At 38.9% G+C, this 11,057-nt stretch overlaps 1 protein-coding gene across 2 annotated transcripts in view; it reads right to left on the reverse strand.

Annotated features, from left to right (window-relative positions):
• Window positions 1–10,854, reverse strand: part of LOC144667105 (pappalysin-1-like) — a 31,825-nt gene extending 20,971 nt beyond the window's left edge. Inside the window, exon 1 of one of the 2 annotated variants that reach the window (XM_078528489.1) lies at window positions 10,805–10,854. The gene's annotated coding sequence lies outside the window, so the exon portion shown is untranslated. Of the gene's footprint in view, window positions 1–72; window positions 97–10,804 lie in introns of those variants that run through there. The other variant, XM_078528496.1, reaches the window with a different exon arrangement.
• Between the last annotated feature and the right edge of the window lie 203 nt (window positions 10,855–11,057).

Below are 11,057 nucleotides of genomic sequence, written 5' to 3' on the forward strand. Positions count from 1 at the left end.
TTTGGCAAGCACCACAGTTTAACATTCACGGATTGCTATGCGATTCTCTTCAACAAAATGTGCATTACGTACCCCTGGAGTAGAGTTGAACTCTGCACAAAATCCTGGATGACAGCAACTGCAGATATATTTTTTTTGTCTTGTGAGGTATGCCAATTTATATTCGGCCTAAAGTGCCTGAAACTACCTAATATGGTCTCAAGGTTTTACCTCACAAATGCGTAGCCAATCTAGACTAAAATATTATGAGATTATCTGAAGGAAGTCTCATTTGTAAAAGGTTGCATTAGTGTCAAGGATAAGGTTGACAAAAAAGCTTAAAACTTGTCTCAACGCCAAAAAAGCTTGTACATGTTATATAGACCGCAGGTATGCAGTCACCCTTGGGGTCGATTACTCAGCTGTCCCTGCATGGATCTCAGCCCTCATAGTGCGAAACACGCTTAGTCGATTTGCTCGCATTACCGTCCATCACCGTATAATCCAAAGGGTTCTCGCAGTTAAAATAGCTTTTCTTTTGAGTAGGAAGAAGAATCAAGGAGAGGGAGGAGATAGAAGGGACTAACGGGGATGCCCGTCGGGGCTTTCAGGGGTTTAAAATGGTGTTTGGTACCTGCGAAGGTGTTTCAATCAAACTTTATTCAGTTGCTACTAATTATGGTACCACATGAGCCTAGGTAGTTCGAACTAGCGACAAGACATAAAATATAAAGAAAAGAAATTCCCTTATGTCTTTATGCTTATTAACTTACGTTCCTGCTGTTGTTATGTTATGTTATTCACACAGGACACAAAAAACATTACCTTGATTTGTCTTGCGGTTTGGTGACCTTGCTGCTTTGTTGTTTTGTCGCTAGTGTGAACCAGGCTCTCGTTATGTGTTGTAAACCGCAAATAAACAGGAACTAGTTCTCAAGAATTGAAATTAACATCTAAGAATTTATTTTTCTCTGGAACGTGACTCTTTGTCACCTACTGTCAGTGATCACTCATTACTAAGAGAGTCTACATTAGTGTTTCTTAGCGGTGAAAAAGAACTTGGGCCACGCCCAACAGTGTGGATTTTGGTACCCTTCAGTGTACAAACAAATGTATTTTCCCGTTGATTTTTTGGTGGTTTATTTTTTGTCTAGAGATTGTTTTGGATTTTGTTGAAGCCTTGGGGATTTTTTTGGGTCTTGTTTTTTTTTTTTTTTTGCCCTTTTTCGATCATCTCCGTCACTTGAAATCCCGAGTACCCCCCTCCCCTAGGCAAGCATCCCCTTCGATCGCGTGATACGATACAGAGGGGGTAACGGCCCGTCTTAAAATCCCAGACAGAGCAGCAAAATCGATGCTATAAAATTTTAAGGCACACATAGCTTGGCTTTCCGCTATCAGCTGACCTGCCCGCCCCTGGCTCAGTGTCCTGGATTAAACAAGTCTATAAAGGTTACTTATCTAAGAAAGTCATATCAGTTCGAGTGGCATAGAAAATCTGTTTTGTTTTTGAGTCGACTTAATACGGTTAAACCGATTAGTAATAAATACACCAACAGTTATAGACAAACTACTAGTTCCAATGTTCTGTGCACGTATACACAAAACTCAAAGATTTGACAATGATACATCCGAGACAGTCTAAATTTATTCCTATTTATGGTCCTGCGATGGTTTTCATACGAAAACCAGATAAAAGCCTTGCAACTAAAGGAAGTTATCACTTTACCAGGACTGTCAGTTCATGTCGTTTGAACATTGAATACAGAAAATGGTTTCTGCTATAAATACACTTAAACTTAAAATATCAATTTACTGAAGACTTGATCCGATTTAAAACTCGTGAAATGATATACCAACAGAACTGTAAAAATAACCGGCATTAGAACACCGAGATGCTTTAGATTAAGGATAAAAGAAATGGGTTTTAATCCTTTAACTTTATATCTGTTATCTCCCAAGATACGCCTAATACCTAATATGATATATAATTTGAATGCAAAAAGCTTGTATATTATATGCAACCAAGACTTAAAACCCTTGGATACCGTTACACCACAACCTTTTGGTCGGCCCAGAAACTGAAGGTGTAAAGTCAGCAGAACAGAGCAAATTAGATGATAGTATGGTTTAAAACTGTGTAGCCGGTTAGCTTAGTTTGTAGAGTGCGGACTGCTGTTCGGGAGGTCGAGGGTTCGAACCCCAGACCGGACCAACACTCAGGGTCACAGATAACTAAGGAGAATGTGCTGCCTTTGTAATTACATCTGCAAAAGGTTAGACATTCTAGTCTTTTCGGAAAAGGACGATAAACAGAAGGTCCCGTCTCCTGTATCCTCAGTATTGTAGCAGGGGACGTTGAAGAACCCACATGCTATTCGCAAAGAGTAGGGCACGAAGCTCCCGGTGTTGTGGTCTGGTCTTTGTGTGTAGTAGATTGCAGTGTGTGTACAGTTCATTTGATCATATAAATACGGAAAAAGCGCTATATAAATGCTTTATTGTTATCATTAGCACCGCTGTAATGAAAGAAAGTTTCAAGTCCACTGACCTTTTGGGACTACTGTGTCCCTTGTTTAGTGGAAATAATCGTTACAGTCAAGAACAGGGCAGAAAACAAAACCCAGTCCGACCCAGAGAGTAAGAACAATTATAAATGAATGTGGCAATTCAGCAGTTTCAAAACGGGTAAGCTAAAACTCTGATCATAATTATATGATGTTTTGTCATGCATAATCTCGGATCTTGGGTAGAAACGCGATACTGGGTAAGTTTAAATTGACCCATTTGCGGATAATCCGTGTAAAATAATGATCATTATGATCTTAACATAAAAATTCCAGTTTCACATTTTCAAGATAACGTTTCCTATTGCTTGTGCTCTTTCCAAATATCACTGAGACGCACCCAAAATTTAATAGCTTTTAGGACTTCCAGCGGCTACAATAACTTCCCCTACAGTCCGTTTGAAGGAAAATATATCGATTAAAATTATCGTCTCTCCTTTTGCTGTCTTTGCTCCTCACTGCAAACTCTTTCAGTTCACTTTTGTCAAGGGATCTGGGATTTAACAGCTTTCTGATCTTTGTTACAATATACCGTGGAAACAGCTCAAGAATGAAGCGGAACTGAGATCTTACAGCAAGCAAAAGGTGGTTTCAGCCTTTGTTTATTGTCCTGAATATACATACACCTGATTGAAGAAACGTTGACCCTTGAAAAGCCTAAACGATAAACTATGCGACCCAAATGTTTACTGGGAAATAGGAAAAAGTAATCGTCTTCTGTGACAGAATGAAAATTATCATACGACAGATTGCATAAAACATGCTTTTAAAGCTCTTAAAGAAAATATTGCCTTGATTATAAATAAATGGAATAGTACTAAGCTTACCAATGCTGTCTACCCTTAATCCCATTCGGTCTTATCGTTCATGGTTTGAGCTTTTGACGGGTCAACGTTTCTTCAATCAGGTATATACATGCAGAGTTGTTCTGTGCCCCCTTGACAACAATCAGGGCTTTCATTTCGATATTCAATGGTGCCTATTAGAGGGGAATACAATTTAGGTAGCAGCTGAAAGTGGGCATGACGATGTTGTTAAAGTTCTTAAAAAGTTCTATACAAAATGTTAAAAAGCAGGCACAAATGTAGATCGAATCGCTGTTCAGCATGCTGCAGAAAATAACAGACTTAAAGTAGTGAAATTCCTTGCAGAAATGGGTGTCAAAGATGGATGCCTGAAATACGAAGGTTAGGAGAGTCCGTGCATGGACATGAGATCTCGATGACCCAGCAGTAATGAAATTCATCGCCGGACTTGGATGATCTTTCGTTTCAAACAATCCCCAATCGCTTATCATTGCGATCTGTGTTCAAAGATTAAAAACATGTTCTGTACACTTGCACAACAAACCGTCCTTGTAAATGACATTCTGGTTAAGAATCATTGCTTATGAGGAAAGTTAGGATTTCTCAGAGTTTGTTACTCATTAAGTCATCGTTGTTTCAGTGTACTGACATCCACTGATATTGCTGGCTATCCTTCCGTTTGTAGTGCGGTTAAAATGAAATAAAGATATCAAGCTGGAGGCATTTAAATCGAATCATCAGTCGAGTTGACAAAGCTTGACAAATATCGTATATTCTTCGTAAAACGGTGCGTTGCCCCAAAAATGAATTCGGTAACTATAATTTCTCAGGTTTGTTATATAGGTCGCATTGCTAGTCGTTTTACAAAAAGCAATTGTTTAGCGTCGTCACATACAGTAGTCAGTATCGATATGTCAGATAGGCAGCTTTGATCTCTTTGATTCGTCTATCTTTTATTTGATAATGGCCAGTTTCAGAATCCCAATTACCTAACCGCTCATATCCTGAGCTATCTTGAGCTCATACGGTCTCATATACACGTTGTTCTTATGCCCGGGTGTTTATGTTGAAATCTCTCAGTAACATTCGATTGAATACAGTGTGACTATTACTACGTTTTGCATTTTCCTCCCGTTTCACCTAACCTTAGCTCAACACAACTCAGAACGGTATAGTCAGCGACACTTGCGCTCGTCGCAGCGAACCGAATTATACTCAAATATATTATATTATCTTAACGCCTTGATTTTACAAGCTTCTTTGAATTTACTTACCTTCATATATCACCGTTCGTCTGCTAAGCGAGTTGTGCACGGTGCTATCTAGCAAGCCATGGTGAATATACAAGGTATTACTTAATCGTTAGCATGTGATAAAGATATGCGATTATCAGTACATCATAAAGATGACACGCGGCTTCCGTTAGAAATTCAAAGAATTAGGTATGGGTCGCACTTGGAAAAGTTTTGCCAGAATTTGTTTACTTTGCGGTGAAAATCTGTCATCAAAAATTAGACATGATTCAGTCGCCCGCCCGCGCATATCCGGGATTAATAGCTCACTTAAAAGAAGGGAAGCAGGAAGTTTTTTTACACAGCGAAAGTGCAAGAAGTTTTTTTACACATTGAAAGTGAAATTGAAAACTGAAAACTGACAGATGCAATGTACATTTATAAATTATTTATCGAATGCAACCCTAATGTTTGACTGAGTGCATTTGTATGCGGCCAAACAAAATCTCGATTGCAATAAATTTCACCGAAAATAAAATGTACTGATTGAAGAACATTTTAGAACTATAACGACGACAACATCCGCATAATTGAGACAAAAACCAACCGGCGTAAGACGGGCGCGTGCTACAACGGAGATAAGTCGCCGCATTGGGCGTTGTATGTCTGTAATTACAATCAGATTTGTTTTTACAAGGAAGTGGGTCATTTTTAATTGTAAGTTAAAAACAACTTTTTTACACTGAATCACGCAATGACGAGTGGACTGGGAATAGTCCACTTTATACAAAATTCACATGGAGCTACATCCGGGACCCTAGTGACATATTTCGATATCCCCGCAGTTTATCCCCGCTAGTGCTGATATCGTTGACGTCATTTCTCACCTTTGTTTCAATTCTTTTCACTTTTACGGGCTTTTTGGCTTCATAATGAAAAGAAAATTACATTATTATTTCATGGTGAAAGCAATGTTTTACTCATTCGCCGCGCTTGTTCGTGAAATACTTTTTTACCACACCAAAATAAAATTCATACCTTCGCGCCGACGTGTAACCTCAAGTTACTACTGAGGTAAAGGGCAGTTTTCAATAAAATGTCCTAAAACATTGCTCTGGGTAATCACAAAGGAAGCTAATAATCCAGTGAACCAATCACTTAAAAAGATTGCGTGTGCGGCTGTACATTTTACCACAATACCTTGCAACCCCAACACAGTCAATTTAACAAATTGACATCAGTTTTTTATGCGTCTGTCCTGTTATTGATGATAAATTGCGTCATAACATTGTCAAAGTGTTGTAGATCCACGAGCCGCTAGGCCTAGGCGAGTGAATCTACAACAAACTTTGACAATGTTATGACGCAATTTATCATCAATAACAGGACAGACGCATAAAAAGGTTGCAATAGTTTCTTAAGTTTTAACCGATACATTTTAGATGATTTCCTCATTGAAGACTACTTGTTTTGTGGAATAATTCTCGCCTCATCAAGAATACAGCGCTAAATCACTGCTAAAAAGTTTGACAAAACCTTCGCTGATTGCGTCAGCGATGAGTTTAATGCGTCTGTCCTCTTATTGACAATGAAAATTAGTCAATCAGTGCGCGAGTATTCGCTCAGTTATTGTAAAAAGAAACATAAAAAAACATATTTTTTCTGAAATTTGTCCCTGTACTAACAACAATGCTTATGCCAAGTTTGAAGTTTTTAGAACTTTTACGTTCGTTTCTGTAAGTGTCTTTAGGTTTTTTGTGTGCTAAGAATTATGTGTAAATGTACCAGTCGCCATCTTTTTGTGTTCCGTTTTACTTCTGCAGATTGTCCAGATTGGATGAGGAAGTGACAGAAGCCAAACACTACGCGTAGAAATGCAAAATCCAAAGCAAACGCGAATTGCTTTTGACACTCAAGAGAAAGAAAACCCACGCTTACTACTCAGTATAAATACTGTATAGACTTGGTTACTACTTAGAGCAGTTTTCAATTGAGTGTCGTAAAACCAAAACCAATGTAATTACTTCGGCCAATCACAAAAGACACGGACAATCCAGTCAACCAATCAAACTCGAAGCAAAAAACATGTAACCGGCACGGAGCGCGGGAAAACGTGCGCGAGCGAGTCACGATTGGTTTTGGTTTTAGTTCTGATTGGCTGAGAAAGTGGCGCGAGATTTTAAAACCAATCACTGAGCGTAGTAATTCAAAACCAAAGCAAACGCAATTTACTTTTGACACTCAAGTGAAAACCGCTCTAGTATAGATTTGGTTTTGACTGTCCAAGTGGTAATGACTCATCTATGAATCAACAAACATTACGAACCATCTCCTTCCCTTCGATCGCTCCCACCGTACCTACCATTCCTCCCCTCCCCATCCCCCCCACACACTCGAGGCCAGACAAAAAACAGAGAAGTGAACATTCTTCCGATAATAAGTCGCTTCGAATAAAAGCCAAAAAAGACTTTTGTATGGTTTTCATACGCATGCGTTATGTTTAAAGAATTCTGATTTACAGTTTTACAACCAATCTGCATTCGATATTATATGCACCTAAATTTTTCGTACGCCCAGTTGGGCCAAATCCGAGTCACCTTTTGCCTCTGTTTCAAAACGAGTCTTCGTGCAAAACCAAGTTGATATGAAAATGAATTCATATGAAAAACCCAACAAGTTTTGAAACGCAAAATACCTCCTTGTCATCAAAAATAAATCCAACTAAAAATAATCCTACTAAAAGAATGCCTTTTAAATAAAAATAAATGTAAGTCAAGGGCTTTTAAACAGAATCTTACAGTATTTAAATCTTGGATTGCCAGTGATGCTTAGCCTAAGTATATACTATTTAATGCGCATGCCATGCTAAAAAAACCCTTTTCAAGTAAAATTAACCCCTTCGTGCGAAAACTTGACCAGAATTTCAGTCGTAAACTGTAACATGGACTAAGATCTTTCAATAGAAAAACTACCACAATACTAAGGTGGCTGTTCCTAGCCAAAACTGGCAACCCCTGTTTTCGATACAAGTTCAACTGCAAATAAAGGTCAGGAATTTAGCAGGGTGAGATTACAACAAAGCTAAACAATTTCCTTTCCCTGCTGTGGGATCAGTTGTATGCCTGAGATAAATATAATCCGAAATGAGAAAACTTCTAAAATTAAATCAATTTAATCAAAGAGAACTGTTACACTAATACCGCAAAATATGCGAGCACAGAAGCTGGCAAAACCGTGGGACCTTAACGTCAAGTGTAAAGAGCTCTTCTGAGTTGAAAAACTCATGCGTAGTTTTCTCCCAGGTTTACTTCGTGCATCAGTCGAACGTTGACTGATGACTTTAACTAAGAAAATTGGTAAAACGAAATACCCAGGGTGCGTGCAATCATTTTAAAAAATCAACAAACGTTGACTGCCGTGCATGTGGCTAAAATAACAAGTGCTGTTAGCAGTAGCTATTTTTGTGTTCTCACTTTAAAGATTATCTTGTTTATACGAACAATTTTAGTTTTAAACTGCGCGCAGGATCAATGAAACTTACGCTCCGCGGCAACTGCAAAACAGGGATCCGGGATGACGATTGGAAAACAGCTTACTGAGAAAGAATGCTGTGAGGCCTGATTGTGACGCAAACTGAAGCATTTAAAAACTTTTTGGTTTTTAGGACATCCCAAGTTCCAGTTTATTAAGGGGCTCGCTCAACTCCTGAAAGCCACTGGCCTGTGTATCGTTTAATATCTCATTTCCTTCGTAGAAGAGCTATAGACGGGATGAGTACTAAAGAAAACATACCGAGCATAACTCCATCGACCGAATGGACCATAGATCGGCTAACAAACTTGATGTGTCCTCTATTCTGGTCTTCTGTTCTAGAACATTCTTTACGAAAAAAATTGACCGAGTAATTAGTGCAACTAAAAATATCAGAGGAGTTGAAACCGGAGAGATTGATCTGAAGAGAATTCGAATAATTTCTCATTAAAGTAGCTTTAGTGGACTCTCTACTTGGCATAGAATAGCAAATTAGACTCACCGAGTTCAACAGGGAACTTCCATTGAAATTAAACCCATGCAGGTTTTCTTGCATTCTTTGGGATTTACGAAGCGTACAAAACGAGTTGCTGGAGACTACGGCAGCATTATTATTCTACAATGTTTTTTTTTAAGGGTATGTCGACTTGGTACTATTAGTAATAGTATTGACTAGATGACAGATCTGAGACCAGTACAGACATGGAACACCGGTGTCGAAAATAGGGCGATCTTTGCCGACGTCATTGTTTACATTTTGCCTTATTAACATACGACTTTTCTTATAGAACGCATCATGCTATACACAGAGTGACTCTAGATATATCAAGAGCTTGTAAAACTTAATTATCGGCGAAATTTTAAGATCTTTGCGTGCAATATTCAAGGAGATAAAAGCGTTCAAAAACTGCAAAATTTCTGGGTGGCAAAAGCGCTAATGAGCACATACATTCTTTGTCAAATATCAAGTTTTCAAACCTGCGTCACAGAAAAATTGTTCAATACATCGGACTCAAATTTATAGCTTAAGTTATTTGTACCATGCACTTTCAATATCCGGAATTGATTTTTTTGTAGCTCGATCAGAAAGCGAAGCGGATATGCTAATGAGACAAATATACTTTCGAGTTGTCTTTCCCGTTCGTTAATCGTTGCACGGGATGGACCGAGAAGCGCAACTGTCTTTTTTGAAATGATGTAACGTGCGTTTTGCTCAAGCAGATAAAGCGATCTGACCGGTTGCCGTCTAAGAAAAACTCCACGAATAAATCCTGGCATGGAATGAAAACGTCCATTCACATTGATATTCAGAGCCGGAAAAGTAGTTCTGCTTTACGAGGAATTCTAAAGTGTACTCTGATCACTTACTTTCTACTTTTCGGCGAAGGATTGAAACCTTCAATGCGCTATAACCCTTCAATACTTTCGGACAAGTTTTGTGATAGCTGTTAATATAGACCTGAGGTGCTCGTTTTCAGCGGGAACTTAACCCTAAGGTGCTCGTTTTCTTAGGAAACTTTAACCCTGAGGTGCTCATTTTTGAGCAGAAATTTAACCCGAGGCATCATTGTGAATAAACCTGCTAAAGTTTCCATGGAAACGGTACATGGCTAATCGTGATATGTTATGAAATATGACGTTTAAACCTATTAATTCAGTGAATAACTTGAAGTTTCCTGCTCTAATCGACTTGATTTTTGTAAGGACAAGATTTACCGTAGATCCTAAGCGATTGTGTTTAATTCGTGCAGTATGTGGTAGGTAGCATGATCACTCGAAGTGCGGTTACGACGTGCGGTTGCGAACTTTTCAACCCTACATTAAAGTGATTTTAAAATGCGTTAATCGCATTATCACGTGTCGGGTTTAATCGGTATCCGGTCAACGAGTTTCTTAATCCACTCAACGCAACATACTTTTCAGCTTGGAATCATAGGTGTTATACGCGTGCCACAATGACAAAAACGTGACCAATGAAATCGATTAACAGAAGATAGCAGGGTACAAAGGGATTGTGGAAGATGACGGAATATTATTTGTATTCTATTTCCGGCACAGTGGGAAACCCAATCTTGTGCACGATGAGGAGACCTGGCAAATACCTTGCGTTTTTCACATACCATTGATGATTTTTTTTAATATTTTGTAGTACGGTAATACCAGTAGAGCGGTTTCACCCCTATTCAAACTAACGTCCGAAAAGAAACATAAGCAGCAACAATTTGATGAACTGTTGATAGAAACACCCCACCCCCACCCCCACCCCTACCACATCCCGGAAGGTAGCTAAGTATTGATTGATGTGTGCCGCTGGCTCAGTTGGACCGTCAATAGAAGCCGTGAATAACAACGCGGAAAAAAGAGAAATTAAAATAATATGAATTATTCATGTGTTATACCTCTGTTTGCATTAGTTCATTCGCTGTGGACGTGTTTGTAAACTACACCTGACCTGAATAATACCTTGACAACTCCCTACAGGCATTTTTGGCGGGGAAATCGCACAACACGCGCCCGTTCCAGAACAGAGGAGATTCGGGGTGTGAAAAAACTCGGTTAAAGATAAAAGGCACTTCGTTCCTTTGTGAACACACCACGAGTGCATTAACGGAAAGCTCGTTAAGTAATGCCCCTTTACAAGCTACAGATTTTAAGAAGAAAGGTCTTGCATAACTCAAACATTACTTACGTTTTGATTAAAATTTGTGTCTTCACTTGCACGAAAAAATCAGCCACTTGAGTCAGTCATGTATGCTAACTTGTTAATGGTATCTATGGGACACTTTGGTGAATGCTAGAACCCACAAGATTAAAAATATACGCCCTCTCATTGGCTAAAACTAGTCACATGGTACAGTTGTGAGTTGTAGCATTTCCAGTTCACGTGTATAGTCCACTCCTGTCACGTGCTATTTCAACCAAAATCACATGACTGATGAAGT

The sequence above is a fragment of the Oculina patagonica genome, chromosome 1 (assembly GCF_052425735.1).
Source record: "Oculina patagonica isolate OP01 chromosome 1, crgOcupat, whole genome shotgun sequence".
In the NCBI taxonomy this organism is placed as follows: Eukaryota; Metazoa; Cnidaria; class Anthozoa; order Scleractinia; family Oculinidae; genus Oculina; species Oculina patagonica.